The sequence below is a fragment of the Dipodomys spectabilis genome, unplaced genomic scaffold, assembly GCF_019054845.1.
Source record: "Dipodomys spectabilis isolate Male_0828 unplaced genomic scaffold, ASM1905484v1 ptg000029l, whole genome shotgun sequence".
NCBI classification, from domain to species: Eukaryota; Metazoa; Chordata; class Mammalia; order Rodentia; family Heteromyidae; genus Dipodomys; species Dipodomys spectabilis.
This window is the reverse complement of record NW_024870706.1, coordinates 3016486-3035274: the sequence shown is the minus strand read 5'-3', so window position 1 is coordinate 3035274 and position 18789 is coordinate 3016486. Positions and strand designations below refer to the sequence as shown.

The 18789-nt window shown below is 38.3% G+C and overlaps 1 pseudogene; it reads left to right on the top strand.

Annotated features, from left to right (window-relative positions):
• Positions 1-290: 290 nt before the first annotated feature.
• Positions 291-387, top strand: LOC122104645 (annotated as a pseudogene).
• Positions 388-18789: the final 18402 nt, after the last annotated feature.

Sequence of the window (18789 nt, the reverse complement as noted above, 5' to 3'; positions counted from 1 at the left end):
GATCAATTAGTACATGAAAAAGCCATCACCTTTGGACCTAGCAATAAATTATTGAAAGTATGATCAAATTCCAAATGAAAAAGACTTAAAATTGTCATTGACAAAAAAATTTGCAAATGTGAGCATTAAGATGAACAATATATTTTTTTCCACTATTCACAGAATTTTAGGGAAATAAGATCAGTAGCATTGTCAGGAACAATATAGTTTCCTTATTACAAGTAGGGAACCGTGGATATAAGTCTGTATAAAGATTGCATCATTAACTACTTAAATTTAGAAGATACTACATGCTTCAGCAGCACGTATTCCCAAATTACAATACAGAGATTAACATGGCAATTGCACAAGGATGATATGAAAATTTGTGAAGTATTCCGTATTTTTCATTCTTCAGATGCAAGAAATGAAAAACAGTTATTAAAAAGTTGATTACAAAATAACAAGTGTAACAACACACATAATTCATATAATTAAATTTAGTTTGACATCAGTGTATTAAATCTTCACCTCAGAAAGGCGTTTACATACCATAAACTTTACAAAACTTTTGAAATTAGACAACATTGTCATTTTATCCCAATGAAAAATAATATTAGGACCGAGGAAAAAAAGGAATCTAAAACTTTCTATATGGAATACAATCTGAAAGAACACATTATACAAACATAGAATATTTTAAAATATTCTTTTTCAGACAAGCACCAGAAATACTTTCGTTTCTGTACTATTCATTTAAATGGATAAATTAAAATTATTTCTGATTAAAATTTCACAAACTCTGCAGAAATCATTATACATGTATACAGAAACTCTTGAATACATTTTGACATCTAATGCAGGCAATTCACTTGGAAGAATTCCACGGAATTCATGAATTTTTACAGTAAGTATTGGTGTTACCGGACGCTGGTGGCTCAAACTATAAAAAGAATTTTGAGGTATTACCAGTTGTAATAGACTCAGACAGTCCTACCACTATAAAGGCCATGACAAAGGTCTCTAAAAGAGACTATTCAAGTTAATAAAGGACAGAGGATTGCCCAAATACTTTTACTCTGATATCTAAACTTGCCTAATCCCACACTGACTCAAAACAGAAAAGGAGGGTTTGGCACCACAGATACTATAGCCTGGGTTCAGGAAATTACAGATAAAAGGCCTTACAAGGCCATTAAAGTCAATGGAAAACAAATGACAGGACTCTTAGACACAGGAGCTGACAGATCCTGTATAGCTGGAAAAGATTTTCCTATGGCCTGGCCAGTGCAAGAGACTTCTTCTTCCTTAATTGGATTAGGGATGGCTTCTAATGTAGCTTAGTAAGCTCAGAAACTCAAATTGGTATGTGAAGGGCAGCAAGGCCACTTCAAACCTTATGTTATCCCCAGCTTGCCCTTTTCTTTATGGGGCAGAGACATCATGCAAGACATGAAAATAAAATAGGACAAATAGACTCCTCATTGAAGGAGCAAAATTTTTCATAGGGGCCACTGAGGAACAGCTTTATGCTGACAAAATAATATGGAAAAGTGATGATCCTGTATGGATTAATCAGTGGCCCCTAACTCAAGAAAAGATTCAAACCATACCGGACTTAGTTCAAGAACAATTGAGAGGCTAATTCAACAAAAACCGCAACACCACCTATATGGGGAAAGATCAAGAAGCTGGTTGAAAAGGCTCGGCACATTTTGTTAATGAGTTAAATAAGGATGTTTCTCTAACAATAACAGAGCAACAAATTATTGAACCAAAATTAAAAAAACAAAATAGAGGCTTTGGAAAAAGTAGTCTTAAAGTTAGGGACTCAAGTCAATAATCTAAAAACCCAGCTGACAACTAGATGTCATCAGTCATTTAAATATATTTGTGTTACCCCATTACCTTATAATGAGAGCTTAGATTGGGAAGTTACCAAAGTGCATTTACAAAAAATCTGGAAGGACAATAGCTTAACTCATGAGATAGGACAGCTACAGGAAGACATCTCAGCCCTTAGTCAAGCTCATTTGGAAACCGTGGGGATAAATTCTTTGGCAGAAGACTTACAGAGAGGATTAAAAAGTCTTAATCCTTTAGATTGATGGCACTACTTGGTTACATTTGGAGTCATAATACTAATTGTTATATGTATTCTTGTTGTCTTTCTAGTCCTCTTCAAACTAGTCTTCTGCTCCATCTTCTCTATATGAGAAGAAATTTCTCTGGCACATCTAAAATATAAGAAAGGGGCAAATGCCATGCCTACTCGGGTGGAGTCTGCTTAGCATGGAACACCTGCATTCAGACCTGAGAATGGGGCTTCACAGAAGCCTATCTCTGAGAATAGGACTTCACCGAAGTCTACCTCAGAGAATGGGGCTTCAAAGAGGCCTACCTCCTGGAAAGGCTGGCAAGCCCCTGGGAAAGATGTGTTTCTGTTCCTGTTTTTCTTTTCTTCGTTGTATAGGAGTGCCTATTAATCTTTTACTGTTCCTGCTGCTTGTTCTACTTACTCATGCTTATTTAAGGCTTATTTAAGGCTCTTTCTTAAAAGTGTTGATGACTCCAACATCCGATGAGTGTCCTCACCAGAGTTAAGTGCTACCATAAAAGCCCTTCTTATGGAAGCTATTAGACAAGTCATAAGTAAATATAAAAGTATTGGGGGTTTCATGACATTACTTCAGCAGAAGGAATTGTTTGTAAGAGATTTACAGGAAGCTGTAGGCACGGCTAGAGCAAAAAGAGTGTATGGCTACTGGAGACTTTCCTTTAATCCTAAAGCATATACAATAGACTCATATAGATATCCTGTAGGTAAGAAAGATGTAGAGGGATATTTAGACCAAAAGCTAAATAAGATTCTTAAAAAGTTGGTAGATGGAAGGTGGCAATGGCTTATCAGAGGAAAATGGTGGGATCCTCCATTATCTAGAGGACCCCAACGACTTCCCCCAGATGCATAGCCTTTTACAGGTGTGTATGATAAGGATGGCAACCATTGGGGAAAGTACTTAGAAGAAAGAACTTCCTATTACTCTCTTTCATTTACTGAGAGACTTGATAGATTTAGGTCTCCTTGGTACTTACTATCAAAGAAGGAACAAGAAAGATCTTATGAGACAGTTAAGGCCTCTATGGAGAAGAGTAAACGATTATGTGAAAGGGTGACAGAAAAGACACTATGAGCTTAAATTTGATATATGGCCAGATTTAATTAAGTATACTAAATATCATGATTTTGGCCACAAATTGGGGACCCTCTAAAGAATGGCAAAGAAGCACAATTGCTTAAAAAAGATTTGAAACATATAAAGTACAAAACTAAACAAAAGTAACTATAAAGTACTAGAGTTCATGCCTTTCTGTCCAGTACTTTGCCCATGTGCTCTGGTTAATGGTTAATAGGTGATAAACATCAAAACCAATTGTATTTCTTAAAAATAGAGGTAAAGCCGAAAACAAGTGCCTATTGTCATAGCTCGTCATCCAAAAAAAAGATCAGGCGACCAGCTGGTGAACACACAAAAACGAAGCCTTGCAGCAAGATTGTGTAACTTTTTGCCCTTTCTCATGAAGACTTTTGCTATAAAAGCATGTTATCCTCTGCAATAAATCACACTCAGCATTCATTCCTCTTCTGTGTGAGTTGTCTGTTTGCCATCTCCCCACCTGTTCCAGTTCCTCCACTAGGTGTCCTCCTTCATCCCGACAGAGCCAGTCAGCCGCAGAGGTCCATTGTATCTTTGCTATCTCAATTCTCAGCAGCAAGAGGCCTTTAGTTTGGGCATTGGTATCTGTATCATGATGAAGTAAGAAAGAAGCCACTCTGGTATTATTCTGCATATATACACTGTGCAGGGTTGTCCAGCCATATACAGTTATTGCATTTGCCACTTGAGCCACCAACTCATGGACAATGTCTAAGTGTCCACTGTAGGCTTCCTGATGAAGAGGGGTATACTCATCATCATCCCTAGTATTCACATGAGTGGCCTTTTTGGAAAGTAGTCTCCGCATTGTAGTAAGCTGAATATTTTCAGCAGTCCAATGAAGAAATTTACTTGGATCCTTCTCCAATTTTTGTCTTGCAATTGATACCATTCCTTATTTTTTCATCTTGTTCCTCATCTTCCTAAGAATTGCCTAACCAGAGACTTTGCGTGCCAGTGGGAATGAAGTTTCCATGTATTTCCCTAATAGTTCACATTGGTTGAACTGGTCAGAAAAATCTAGTGAATTTTCTGCATATCTGATTTATATCCTTTTTCCAATTTTACTATTCGAAATTATTCTAACTGGAGAGTAGGGAATTGATGGAGAACAGAGGAAAGATGTTCCTCCGTATTCAAAGGTACAGACTGAAAATTAGGACCAGTGATGTCTTCATGTGCAGCTTATTCTAGGAATGAGAAAATATGAAATAATGCCTTCTATATAAATGATTTGGGAAATGGCAGAGCAAAAAGTGAAATGATGCAACCAAAAATATAAAAGCAAAATAAATTAGGATAATTATGGAACAATCATATTATCTATGAGAACCATGAAATAGAGAAAGGAAGAGAGATACAGATGTGCAATGACCTAGCTAGCCACAAAATTCATGCCTCTGATCAATTGATAGAGCAAACAAAATTTTATTTTTTAAAAAAGATGGAAATAGAATTTATATATTTACTTGGAATTAGTAAATACATTTTAGTAGCCTACATAAAGAGACATAGCTTTGACCAAATTACAGACAAGAATCTAAACCCTTGGTAATTCTAGTAAATCCTTGGTAATTCTAGTAAAAGTTGACTGAAATCAGTTGAATCACACTTTTCCTGTACAAGGAAGAAATAGGTCCAAGCTAGTAAAGCAGCTAGAGAAGGCAGGAAGATTGTATCTGTGACAAAACTTTGTGGAAAATGGTATTGAGGACTTCTCACTGGTGACCCACTTGCACTGGAAGCATGATTCTGAAGTATTGCTTGCTGATTCTGAACTATTGCTTTGATCATTATATTCTCCAAGAAGAAAAAATGAGAATTGATAATTTAGGACTACTAATATATTTTGAACTTCTCACTAAGCACATGAAGAAAATAGACAGGCCTACTTTATTAGATGAAAACAAGTGTCTTTTAAAAAACAAAGAATTTATGTAGTCATGCATAGGACTTCTATTTTACCAATGCCTCATACATTTTTTATAATGTTGGGTAACAATAAATAATGGATTTATTAGAAGGCTCTTAAAGCTCATATGTTCAATAGTGAGTTCTCTTACACTGTATCATGGTATTTTTTGTTTATGGTCTTAAGAAATTTACATAACTAACTTGAATTTCTGACAGGACAGTATCATCACTGTACATCTTGCTTCCATACTCTCAGTTTTACATTACTATCTAAGTATGTGCATTAGATAGTTATAGAGAAAAAAAGTAGAAGCCACACTAGTGGCTCATGTCATTAATACTAGTTAATCAGAAAGATGAAATCTGAGGATTGTGGTTTGAAAGCAGACCAAGAAAAAAAAGTCCATTAGATTCTGATTTGAATGTAACCAGCAAAAACTAGAAATGGAGCTGTGGTACAAGCAATAAAATGCTAGCCTTGAGAAAACTGAAATAAAAAATAAATTCTTGGAAAAGCTGTGTGTACAGTAGGAAATGACCTACTGTGTTAGGAGCCATTCCAGATGTGTAGAGGCTCTGAGTTTTGTCTACAGTTGTTCTGATAACAATAATGCCATCTTCTCGGGGGTTGGAATATTCATGTGCTCAAGGACTCCCTGAGGCCTTGGGCTACCCGTTGGTGTGTGTGTGTGTGTGTGTGTGTGTGTGTGTGTGTGTGTGTGTGTTTCCCTCATTTTCCCCTGTCCACTTTGTGAGTGCCTGTCTGCCTATTCCTAATCTCGGATAGTGCCCCTTCTCCATTGCATATTTGCCTTTAGCCTCGATCAGGATCTGTAATGAGTCTTAAATTGTCAGAGACCTGAATATTCCACTTTTCCTTTGGAGTCCAAATTCGGCTGTCCATATCTTTGTACACCTCCAGAGGATTCTGGGTCAGCAGGGCCAGCTGGCATATGTTCTCCCCTGCCTCTGGGGGGGCAGGGTCAGTCATGTGATGTCCTGTCATTTTCCTCAGCTGGGCCTCTGACTGTACGTCCCACTCTCAGCAGTCTGGCAGTGGAGTGGGGGAAGGGTGGTTGCCAGTGGCTCTGACCAACTCGAGCTTGATAGCTGACTGAAGGCTAACCCAGCAAGGATGATCAGGGTTTACATGGGAGGTGAGGCCAAGGTCGATTTCTAGGAAATGTCAACATATCTTTTCACAGGTAAGTCTATCTTCCAACCCTAGCAGGGCCTCTAGACAATTCCAGATGTCAGAATACAGAGGCACAGACTTTGAGCTCCAGGGCCAGAGAACTAGGGGATGAGAGACTGGTATGGCCAGTGCCTCAATGTTCTGGGGCATTATCCTTGAACTGGCTATGTCCCCCTTGTGTAAGTTCTTAACCCAGTGCTGGCCACACACCGGCCACTTGTGCTGTGGAAGTGGTAGGAGCAGAGGTGAGATCTAGGATGACCAAAATCGGGATTTATGGCCTGAATGGGGTGTAAGGTGTCTTTAAAAAAATCTTAGAGCTGGAATTCACAGCTTGGCACTGTCCCTGAGCTTCCTTTGTTCAAAGCTAACACTCTAACACTTGAACCACAGCTCACCTTTCATTTTTTTTAGTAGCTGAGTAGACAGAAGAGTATCACATACTTTCCTGCCTTGGCTGGCTTCAAGTTGCTGCCCTAAGAACTCAACCACTTGAGTAGTTAGGATTTCTGGTATGAGCCTCTGGCAACTGCTAAGGATGTGTGTGTGTGTGTTTGTGTGTGTGTGTGTGTGTGTGTGTGTGTGTGTGTGTTTACCAGGGCTTAAACTCAGAGCTTAGGTGGTATCCTAGGTATCTTTAACTTGTTTGCACAAGGGTGGTGCTGTAGTACTTGAACTACAGTAGCTCCGCTTCCCATCTTTTTCATGATTCTTTGGAGATAAGAGTTTGCCCAGGCTAGCTTTGAATCTTGATTGATCCATAGGTCTCAGCCTTGAGTAGGTAGGATTATAGGCATGAGCCACTGGCATCCAGCTGCATGGATGTCTTTTCCTAATCTCTTCTGTTCTAACAGCTGTCTACTTGCCCTGGGCTAGATCTCTGACCTACACATCAGCTTCCACCAGCCCCTGACTGTGTGAAGAACAAATAACTCAAACTTGATCCCATTATTTTTCCTCAGGGGAGGAGGTTATGTTTCATCTGAAGCCTGGGGTAGGAGGGGTAGCTGTAGATGGGTGCTCAGCTGGGAGAGAGGTAGTATGTTTTAGCCAAGAAAGGAAGTGTGGCCAGATGCTAATAGCTCATGCTCTCATACTCCTAGCTCTTCAGGAGTCCGAGATCTGAGGATTGCCATTCAGAGGCAGCCTAGATAGAAAAGTCTGTGAGACTCTCTTCTGAAAATAGCCACCCAAAACCTGGAAGAAAAGCTGTGGCTTAAGTGGTAGAGTGCTAGTCCTGAATGAAAAAAGTGAGGGACAGAGCCCAGGCCCTGAGGTCAAACCCTAGTACCAAGGTGCTTATGCGTGCACACACAGACACACACAGACACACAGACACGCAGACACACACACACACACACACACACACACACACACACACACACACACACACAAAACACATACACAGGAAGGTGGTAATGATTAGCTGAGCTAGAACTGGGGGCAGTCCTGAGGCATTGTCACAGTAAACTCTATAGGCATATCAAGTGGTTTCTCCCTAAATCCTTCTTGGGCTGAAGGGTCTGGGCCATGGCAGTAAGTTCCATGGAACCTGTCACTCCATCTGTGCACTGGGCCACAGGACCAAGGGGAGGGCACTATGGATGCTCATTTGTAGTCGGCCCACGATTGCAGACCTTCATGTGCCCCTGAGAATGGTGAGGAAAGGAGGCCTCTGAGCCCTGGGACTCCAGGGACAGTGACTGCTACAAGCATCAGCCAGCTGGCTGTGGATTCCTGAGACTACAAGTCTTTCATGAGCCCAACACAACACCTGCCCAAGGTGTGCCTGACAAATTCACACTCTTGTGATACCCGCATGAGTGGGCATTACCTGGTGTGACATCTTGCAGCTTCTGCCCATCCTGGCTCAGAACTGTGGTCTGAGACTTCAATTTACTGTTCAGATCCACATTACATCCATGACAGATGCCATTCTGATTATCTCCATGCCACAAGGCTCCACCCTTCTTTGGTACTGTGTCTTGCTCTGTAGGGAATGGCCTCCAAACAGGCTGCTCTCAAGACTTGTAGGACACCTAGAATTGGGAGACCCTTAGGGGCCCAGTGGAAAGTGGGCCTAGAGCCACAGAGTGAGGTACAAGCAGGCCAGGGGTTGGTCATGGGGCTTGAACTCTGGGCCTGGGCGCTGTCCCCAAGCTCTTCAGCTTACCACTTGAGCTACAGAGCCACTTCCGGTTTTACGGAGGTTCCTTGGAGATCAGAGTCTCTCAGAATTTCCTGCTTGGGCTGGCTTTGAACCGTGGTCCTCACATCTCAGTCTTCTGAGGACTAGGAGGACAGGTGTGAGCCACCAGTGCCCAGCTGATATGGCCTTTCACCACAGTGGGCTAGGAGCTCCTGAAAACTTTTCTTTATTTTTCTGTGCCAGTACTGGGGTTTGAACACAGGGTCTGGGCTCTGGTCTCTTAACTTTTTCACTCAAGGTTAGCACTTTACCACTTGAGCCACAGCTCCATTTCTGGCTTTTGGTAGTTCATCGGCAAGAAGAGTCTCACTAACTTTCCTCCCCTGAGCTGGCTTGACACAAGATATCTATTTCAGTCTCCTGAGTAGCTAAGATTTACAGGGGTTGAGCCACTGGTGGCATTGGGCTAGAAGCTTTTCTTAAGCAAGCATTATTCCCTGCATTTGTCCTGAATCCTACATGCAAAGGAGGTCTGAGGGTCAGGAGCTGTTAAAAAATAAGCTCCCAGCCACAGGAAATGGATGGGGTCCCTGGTAAAAGCTGAGCTAATCTTCACCCTGGGCCCCATTCTGGGACCCCACACTCTGCCCTACCTGTGACTCAGCCTTGAATGTCCTGCCATACTTGCCTGAAGCCACAGAACCTTCATTCCACCCATACCATCTGCTCTACACCACACCTCAGGACCAATTAAATATATGCTGCAAAGTTTTCCTCATTTGAAATAACTACACTATGTGCATAAATCTACAAGTTAATCCAATAGATAGTAAACGACAAATAATTCCTCTTGGACATGATTAACTAACTGCACTCTAAGCATTCACATGGTAAGAAGATGGGAAGCTATTCTTAGGAGAGGATCACAATGGCTCAATACGTATGTGCATGTGACCATATAAAATGTTGATTATTGCAATGAACTGTAATAATCAATCATACATGTGAAGAACATATATCTGCATATAATTTTAAAAGATGTCATAGAAACAACCTACTTCTCTATAAACTCAACAGCAACATTCTAAGTTTAGAAGATAAAATTGAGGAAAGTTTTCAACACAAACTTAACTACACAGTGGAAAAGGTGGGAGAGAAAAGATAAGATGAAAATTAGAATAGCTAACTATTCAAGAATTCATAAACAATTTCTAAACTTTACAAGAGAGCTGGGGTACAGTTCAGTTGTAGAAACAGACTAATATATACAAAGCCATGGGTTCAATCTCCAAGAAGGCCTAATAATAATTTAATAAATAGTAGTAATACAATAGTTACTTGAAATAAATACTTTCATATTAGAGAGGCCTGAATCCTCAAAAACTAAACAAAATATTTTCAATTCTTGTACCCAGTGTCATAAAACTAATAATGAAATGGAAATAGTTTCCTTTTCTGTCCTTTCCTTTCCTTTTCTGTTTCCTTCTTTTTCTTTTTTTCCTTTGACACTACTGGTGCTTGAAGTTGCTAAGACTCTAACCACATTAGATTATTTTTCTGGCCAAGGCTCTCGTGAGCAATGATCTATTCCCTATGACTTCCACAAATGTGAGATAACAGGGAAATTACACTATATCTCACTTACTTTGGTTTTGTAATTTCTCATTATTTTTTTTGTCAAAACTGGCCCTGATATGTCTTCTAAATCTCTGCCTTCTAATTAGCAGGGTATATTTCAGCTCAAGCTTGGACCCAGACTATTTTTCAATGTAAACATTCCATATTAACTTCTGTTTTCTAGTTATCATTAAATTCTATTGAGGTTAGTATGGATCTTTATGAAGTTATAAGAAGAACACAGAAATATCCCTGGAATAATTTTCCTGGTTTCTTTAAATATTTATAGCATGACATCACAAGTAGAACATTAATATTTCACAAGTACTTTATGCAGACTTCAGTAGTTTTAATTATTTTGTGCACATATTAAGTTCAACATAATTTTATCAACTCTATATGAATATACCATATTTACAGACATGTTTCTTTACCAAAAATGAGTCTGTCTCATGCTTCCTTTTTATAATTAAACCCACTACTTCTCTTTGTCCCATCCCAAACCTGTTTCATCCTGGTAACACATTTTTTTTCTCTGACTTCTAGATCATGCAATGTTTGCTTTGCATGTGTGAAGCCCTGGGTTTGATTCCTCAGTACTACATAAACAAAATAATCTGTAATTGGCACTATGACAAGTCATAGAGTGCTAGCATGAGGAAAAGAAGCTCAAGAACATTGCCAAGACCCTAAGTTCATCCCCCAGGACTAGCCAAAAATAAACATGATGCATTTTATTAAGCCTGGCACTAGAGGCTCACGCCTGTTGTCCTAGATGCTCAGGAGGCTGAGGATTGAGTTTTGAAGCCAGCCCTGGCAGGAAAGTCCATGAGATTCTTATCTCCAATTAAATCTCAGAAAAATCTGAAAGTGCTGCTGTGCCTCAAGTGAAAGAGTTCTAGCGTTCATCCAAAGGAGCTCAGGGACAGCGCCCAGACCCAGATTTCAAACCTCAGGAAAGAAAAAAGAAAAGAAAAAAACCACACTAAATACTATACATAAACTGCTTTGTCAAACAGAAATTTCTATACAGCTACTTAAAGTTAATTTAAAAATATGATTAGAATAAAATACCAATCACTTTGGGAAGAAGACATAGATAGAATTGAAAGGTTGTTCACAGGAGACAAAGTAAATTTTATAACATACACTTTGAGTTGAAATTTGTTCATGTCTTATACATCAATGATGAAATTGACAATACTATAGTTATGGGTCAATTTCCTTGAGAAACTGATTGTATTCTTCTGTCTTTTCACAAGAAACCATAGAGGTGATTTTTTGCCTCTTTTTTTAAAAATTGTGAACGTAACTTTCAGAGGGGTTACAATTACATGGGCAATGTAATGAGTTCATTTCTTATCAAGCGTTGTTGCCTCCTCGTTTGTTTCCCCTTCCCAACCCTTCCCATCTTCCCCGACCCCACCTCCCAGCCAAAGTTGTACATTTTGTTTTTCGACATGAAGTCTTGTACATCTCATTGCTGGAATGGGTCCACCTCTTTCCCTATTTAAACAATATGTTTTTTCCCTCCCCTCTAGAAATTATACAAACATCAAATACAGTGAAATCAAGGCCTTACCGTGGGGGAAGGACATACAAAGAAACAAAGAAATCACCTTATACATATGTTAGAAACAATCACAAGAAAAAAAATACATTTGAATCCTTATCTTGGAGTTAATTTCTCCTAACATCAACTTATCTGACAGTTTCTGCTTGTCTCAGACATATATTAGTTATTGCAAATTAGGGAAACCATGGGACCTATGTTTCTTTGGGCCTGGTTTACTTCACATAATATAATTTTTTCCAAGTCGTTCCATTTCATAACAAATGGGGCAATGCCATCTTTTCTGATGGAGGCATAGAATTCCATTGTGTATATATACCACATTTTATTGATCCATTCATTTGCTGAGGGGTATCTGGATTAGTTCCACATCATAGCTGTAGGAAATAATGCTGCAATAAACATAGTTGTGCTGATAGCTTTGTTTGTGATCATTTGGGTAAATGCCCAGAACTGGGATTGCTGGGTCATAGGGGAGCTGTAAGTGGAGTCTTTTGAGGAACCTCCATACTACCTTCCAAAGTGGTTGAACAAGTTTACACTCCCAACAACAATGCAGTAAGGTTCCCTTTTGTCCACATCTCCTCCGGCATCTGTTTTTATTACAATTCTTGAATATAAACATTCTAAATGGAATGAGGTGGTATCTTAATGGTGTTTTGATTTGCATTACTTTTACGGTATGGAAGTTGTGCATTTCTTCATGTGTCTATTGGCCACCCTTCTTTCCTCTTCAGAGAAGTTTCTCTTTAAGTCTTTAGCTCACTTATTCATTGGACAGTTGTTTCTTTGAGGGTTTGTTGTTGGGCATTTTAATTATTTGAGTTTCAGGTATATTTTAGATGTGAGACCCTTGTCCATTGTATGGTTAGTGAAGATCTTCTCCAAATCCTTGGGATTTCTATTGATCTTGATAGCTATATCCTTTGCCAGCAGAAGCTATGTGATTTCATGCAATCCCGTTTGTCCAAGCTTTCTTTGATTTGTTGTGTTTCTGGGTTTCTATTAAGAAAATTTCTACCTGTGCCAAGGAGACATAGGGTATCTTGTATTCCATTCTGTACTGTTTTCAGGGTGTCTGCGTTGACTCTGAGTTCTTTGATACATTTGGTGTTGATTCTTGTGCAGGATGCTATATAAGGCTCTAGCTTTAGTTTTCTACAAGTGATCAACCAATTTAGCCAGCATCCTTTACAGAAGAGGCTGTCTTTCTTCCATTCTATTTTTTAGCTCCCTTATCGAAGATTAGGTGTAGGTTCATTTCTGGGTTTTCAATTCTATTCCATTGGTCCTGAGGTCTGTTCTTGTGCCAGTAGCAGGCTGTTTTGATTACTATGGCTTTGTAGTGGAGTTTGAAATTTGGTATTGATATTCCTCTAGCACTGTTCTTTCTGTTAAGGATTATTTTTGCTATTTGGTTTTTTTATTGTTCTATATGAATTTTTGGATTGCCTCTTCTATTTCCTTGATGAATAAGGTTGGAATACTGATATGTATCACATTGAATTTGTAGATAGCTTTGAGAAGTATTGTCATTTTCACGATGTTGATCCTTCCAATCCAGGAGCATGGGAGGTTTTTCTGCTTCCAAAGTTCTATTTTGATTTCCTTTTTAAGGTTTTTAAAGTTTTCATCATAGAGGTCCTTCACTTTTTTGGTTAAGTTAATTCCTAGGTTTTTTATTTGTTGTGGGGCTATTATGAATGGAGTTGCCTTCTTGATTTCAGCCATGATATTCGCATTGTTGTCATACAGAAAAGCCATTGATTATTGAGGGTTAATTTTATACCATGCTACTTTGCCAAATTTTGAATCAGCTTCAGTAATTTGATAGTGGAGTCCGTTGGATACTTTAAATAGCAAATCATGTCATCTACAAAGAGGGAGAATTTTACTTCATCTTTCCCAATTTGGATCCCTTTGATGTTTGCATCTTGTCTTATCGCTGTAGCTAGGCATTCTAATGCTAAATTGAACAGAAGTGGAGAGTGGACATCCTTGTCTCATTCCTGAGATAAGGGGAAATAGCTTTAGTTTTTCACCATTAATTATAATGCTTGCTGTAGGTTTGTCATATACAGCCTTTATTGTGTTGAGGAATGTTCCATGATTTCCTAATTTTTCCAGAAACTTAATCATAAAGGGCTGGTTGGATCTTGTCAAATGCTTTTTCTGCATCTATTGAGATAATCATATGGTTCTAATCCTTGCTGTTTGTTGATGTGACGAGTCATATTAATTGATTTGACTATATTGAACCAGCTTTCCATCCCTGAAATGAATATTGTTTGATCGTAGTTTATGATTTTTTGGATGAATTGTTGAAATCGATTGGCCAAAATTTTGTTGAGAAGTTTTGCATCAATGTTCATCAAAGAAATGGGCCTATAGTTCTTTTTCTTTGATGAGTCCCTGCCTGGTTTTGAGATGAGGGTTATCATGGCTTCATAAAATGAGTTCGGTAGGTAACATTCTCTTTCAATTTCATTGAAGAATTGGAGGGACTATTGGTGTGGCCTCTACTTTGAAGGCCTTGTAGAATTCCACTGTAAATCCATCAAGTCCTGGGCTTTTCTTAGATGGAAGGTCTCTTACTGCTGTTTCTATTTCAATGCTTGGTATGAGCCTGTTAAGTTGGTTTAACTCATTGTGGTTGAGTTTCGGCATGTCGATATCTGCCAGGAAAAGGTTCATTTCTGCCACGTTTTCAAAATTATTAACGTTAAGTTTTGAGAAGTATTCCCTTATAATGTTCTGAATCTTGGTTGTTTCTGTGGTGAAGTTTCCATTCTCATCTCTGAGTTTATTTACTTGGGTGTTTTCTCTCCTTTTACTGATAAGATTTGCTAAGGGTCTGTCAGTTTTGTTAATTTTTTCAAAGAACCAACTCTTTGTTTTGTTGATTATTTTTATCATATTTAAAACCAATTCGTTTAATTCTGATGTAATTTTAATTATTCATTTCTGTCTCCTGGACTGGGATTTATCTTTTTTGCTCTTTTTCTAGGACGTTCAGATGTCTCATTAAATTGTTGGCTTCAGATCTCTCCAATTTGTTGGTGTAGGAACTCAGAGCTCTAAACTGCCTCTGAGTACTGTATTTGATGTTTCCCTGAGGAGCTGGTAATTGTGTGTTAATTTTTGTTGAATATTTGAATTTCCTTTCTAATCACTTCCATGACCCACTGGTGATTCAACAGTGTGTTGTTCAGCCTCCATGTGTTACAGGACTTTCTTTGGTGGCTTTTGGTGTTGAGTTCTAATTTTATTCCCTTGTTGTCTGAGAGAACACAAGGTAAAAGTACAATGTTTCTGAATTTAGAGAAGTTTGCTTTGTGACCTAAAATGTGGTCTATTTTGAAAAATATCCCATGTGCTTCTGAGGAAAACGTGTATTCTGATGGTGCTGGCCGAAATATTTGGTAGATTTCTGTTAAATCTAGTTGATCCATGCAGTTGAGGACCTCCCTATTTATTTTTAGAGCAGTTACAATAGGTTGATGATATCCTATAATATGTGGATATCAGATCAAAATTTAAATATATCACTGCATGCATACAGGACCATCATATATAGCTTGTAACTTGAAATTTTAAGAAGGCGACAGTTGGGGAAAAAGACAATGTTAGAAGGTTAATACCAAATACACAGACATGGAAAAATACAAAAAAATGTGCAAATAGTTAGTGCTAATAATAACAAAACATTTTCCTCAAGTTTTAAAGTTGAAACTATAAAAATAATACTTAATATCATCAAATAAATATGCCATGGAGAAAATTTACCATAGACATATATTTCCACTTAATTTGTTTTATTTGATAACAAATGGATTAGAAGAAAATGTAATTACATGTCTGAAGATGATAACACTTTCAAGTGTCATTGATTGAATCCAGGAAAGGAAAGTAACAGAGAAGTAGAGAGTGAGAACAACCTGGGGTATGGATGAAGATACTCAGTAGAACTCAGTTAGGAAAGAATGTGCTCCATTTCCCTCATCAAAATACAACTAGGACAGCTACCTTTTGACAGAACAGTGATGTACAATAGACGAGTTACTAATTTAGGTAGTAATATATTACTTTTATTTCCTAATCTTATGATGTCATTCCCAAATGATGTGAGTGATCCTAGATTTTCTGAGTCCTTGTTTCCTCCAATTTTTCTAATTCCTCCCCCTGCCAATGATTCTTCTGCTACTCTCATTTATCTTTGTTTCTGAACTGAACTCCTGTAATCTTTTGGTTCATGAGAAAGAGCTGGAGAAATATGAGGATAGCCTAGAGTCTGAGCTAACATCCACTCCAGCTTGGAGGATCTGGTGAAGGATTTCCACTTGGGTCTTAGAATCAGATATTTATTGACCTCTTTGGAATTGGAGAAACTCACTCGCTCAGGCAAAATTCAGAGAATAAGCTTTCCCAATGTCAGAAGGAACAGGTTCAAAACTAAAAGTGGCCTCAGTTCCCACAGGGCCAGTCAGAAGCCAAAAGATCACACTTTCTTCATCAAGGACCTTCTAGAAAGAACAGACTATGAGCAAAGTCTAAGATGGAGATAAAATGAGACTGGGCCTAAGGAGGACACAAAAGAATGACCCTCTCTTTGACTACAAGTGAGTTGTGTATGAAACATGACAACTTCCTTCAAATACGAAAATTCGCTAGGTGAGTTATCTCACTGCCACTTTGCAGGAGGTCAGTTTCTCCAAAAGGAAGTTGTTAAATGTTGTGACTGTCAGTTTGCTCTCTAGGCTGTTGTCTCTCTCACCCCTTCCCATGCCAGGAATGCATTGCTTCTTTCAGGCACTCAACTACTTGTCCGGACTCCTAGGCAGGATTACTGTAGGCTATTCTTTGGCTAACCTCTTGCATTTGAGGTAGAATAGGCCCAGGCTCTGCTCATGCCAAGAGGTAGGTGGAAGAGGTGAGTATAAGCTCAGATTTGTACTGAAGAACAATCATATTGAAAAAAATTTAAATGAAATTAATAGTTGAGTGATTTAGGGTTTATAGCCACAAAATTTAGGTAATTATTAGGAACACATCTAGAATGATGGATTGGAAAGAGAACAGTGAATTAGGTCAAGGATATGATGCAAAAGACACACCATAGCCATAACAGGAGATAAGAGTTTGAAGGAACTATTGGCATAGGTCCATTTACTCTCTTAGGAGTGACCTTGGACAGGAGGCTTTTAGAATAATAGCTAAAAGAGAGGGACTTGCTGGGCACTGGTGGCTCACACCTGTAATCCTAGCTACCCAGGAGGCTGAGATCTGAGTATTATGCTTCAAAGCAAGCCAAGGCTGAAAAACCCAAAAGTTGTGCTGTGACTCAAGTGGCAGAGTACTAGCCTTGAGCTCAGGGACACTGCCTAGGACCGGAGTTCAAGCTTCAGGATCAGCAAAACTACAACAACAAAATAATAATGATAAAAGAAATAAAAGAAGGACTTAAAGATATGCGATGGAATGATGATCATGTGTAACTGTTTATGGAACATAAAAGGAGACGAAATTTGGAGTAAAATAATACCTATTCATTAATAATCAAGGATGCAAAGCAAATGCCAAATCCCTCTTCTCAAAAACTTCCATACTTGGGCTGGGAAGGTGGCTCAGTGTTAGAGTGCTTGCCTTGTATGCATGAGGCCCTGGGTTCGATTCTTCAGTGCCACATAAGTAGAAAAAGCCAGAAGTGGTGCTATGGCTTGATTAGTAGAGCACTAGCCTTGAGCTGAAGAAGTGAAAGGCAGTGCCCAGGCCCAAAGTTCAGGCCATTTAACAGGCCAAAATAAAAACAAACAAAAAAAAACCAAAAAACTTCCAAGGTTATCTTTTTTCATAATTGAGGAGAGGCTCCTTTTACAGGAATTCTCCTTATCTAGGTCAAGGTCATCATAACTTCAGTAGACTTTCCCTGTGGAGATGTAATGCACCTAACTCTACTGAACCTAATCATGGCTAGGAAAGTATGGACATTGATACGTTTGTCATATTTTACCTTATGAATATATAATACTGTCAGGTATTATATATAATATATTATATATTATGTGTTATGTATTAAATATGTAATAATTTAAAATGTATTATGTATTAACAGACTTCCTAATTTTAGAGGTAGGAACAAGCAACATATTGAAAGAAAAAAACTTGAATCTCTGAGTAATTTCTCTACCACAGGACAATACCACATTTCATTCTTATTACCCAAAGAGCAACATAGGAAAGCAATGCCCATGGATGTGGTTCTCTGGATTTTGGAAACTGTGAATGTGTAAAACTCAAGCAACAGATAAATAAGTGAACAGCTATGTGCACACACACTCAATCATTTTTAAGTGTAAGAATTTCTTTTCTATGCTCCCTATTCACCTACATAGAGAGTACATGAGTTGCCCTTGAATTGTCCTGGAAGATCTTTATCTGGCTAGTGTAGCTTCACATCCTTTGTTCTCTAAGTAGTCAAATGTTATGTATTCAACAACAATACTTGTTACAGGCAAAGGTATCCACCCTGACACACAGGGTTTCAGAAATGCCACAAATAAGTGGGAGGTACAGCAGTACTTTTCAAAATTGAATAGATTACATATTTATTAGAAAGCTTGGAAGAAAAAAACTTGAGTGTAAGATGAAATACTTGAAGAAAACTACAGTTTTAATTACACATATCAAGGTGCTGCAATAGAAGATAAATAAAAATAAAAAATAAATTACATATAATTTATTACCAAGTCTCTACAAGGAAAATAGGATATGACACATGGCATCATATGACTTGAAGTTACAATGTTCCAGGGCATTTCCCCACTCTTGAGAACTAGGAGTAATCCTTATTAAAAAAAATAAAAAGATGAATTTATTTTACCAAATTTCAAAACATAGTATATGTTATACAAAGGAAATGCAGTAAGCATGCAATTCATTGTCTAGTAAATATCATATGGTATAAAGTATCTAATTAATTGATTCATAAAAATCAATACAATGCAGTTAAAACATCCAATATCTCAAGTGTCAATTTAGCAGAATACTTTCAATCTATGATGTCTATTTTGTATATAATCCAGCTCTATCCATCCCACAATTGCAGAAACTCTTCCTGAGAAATTCCAGAGACCTGTCTCCTGTG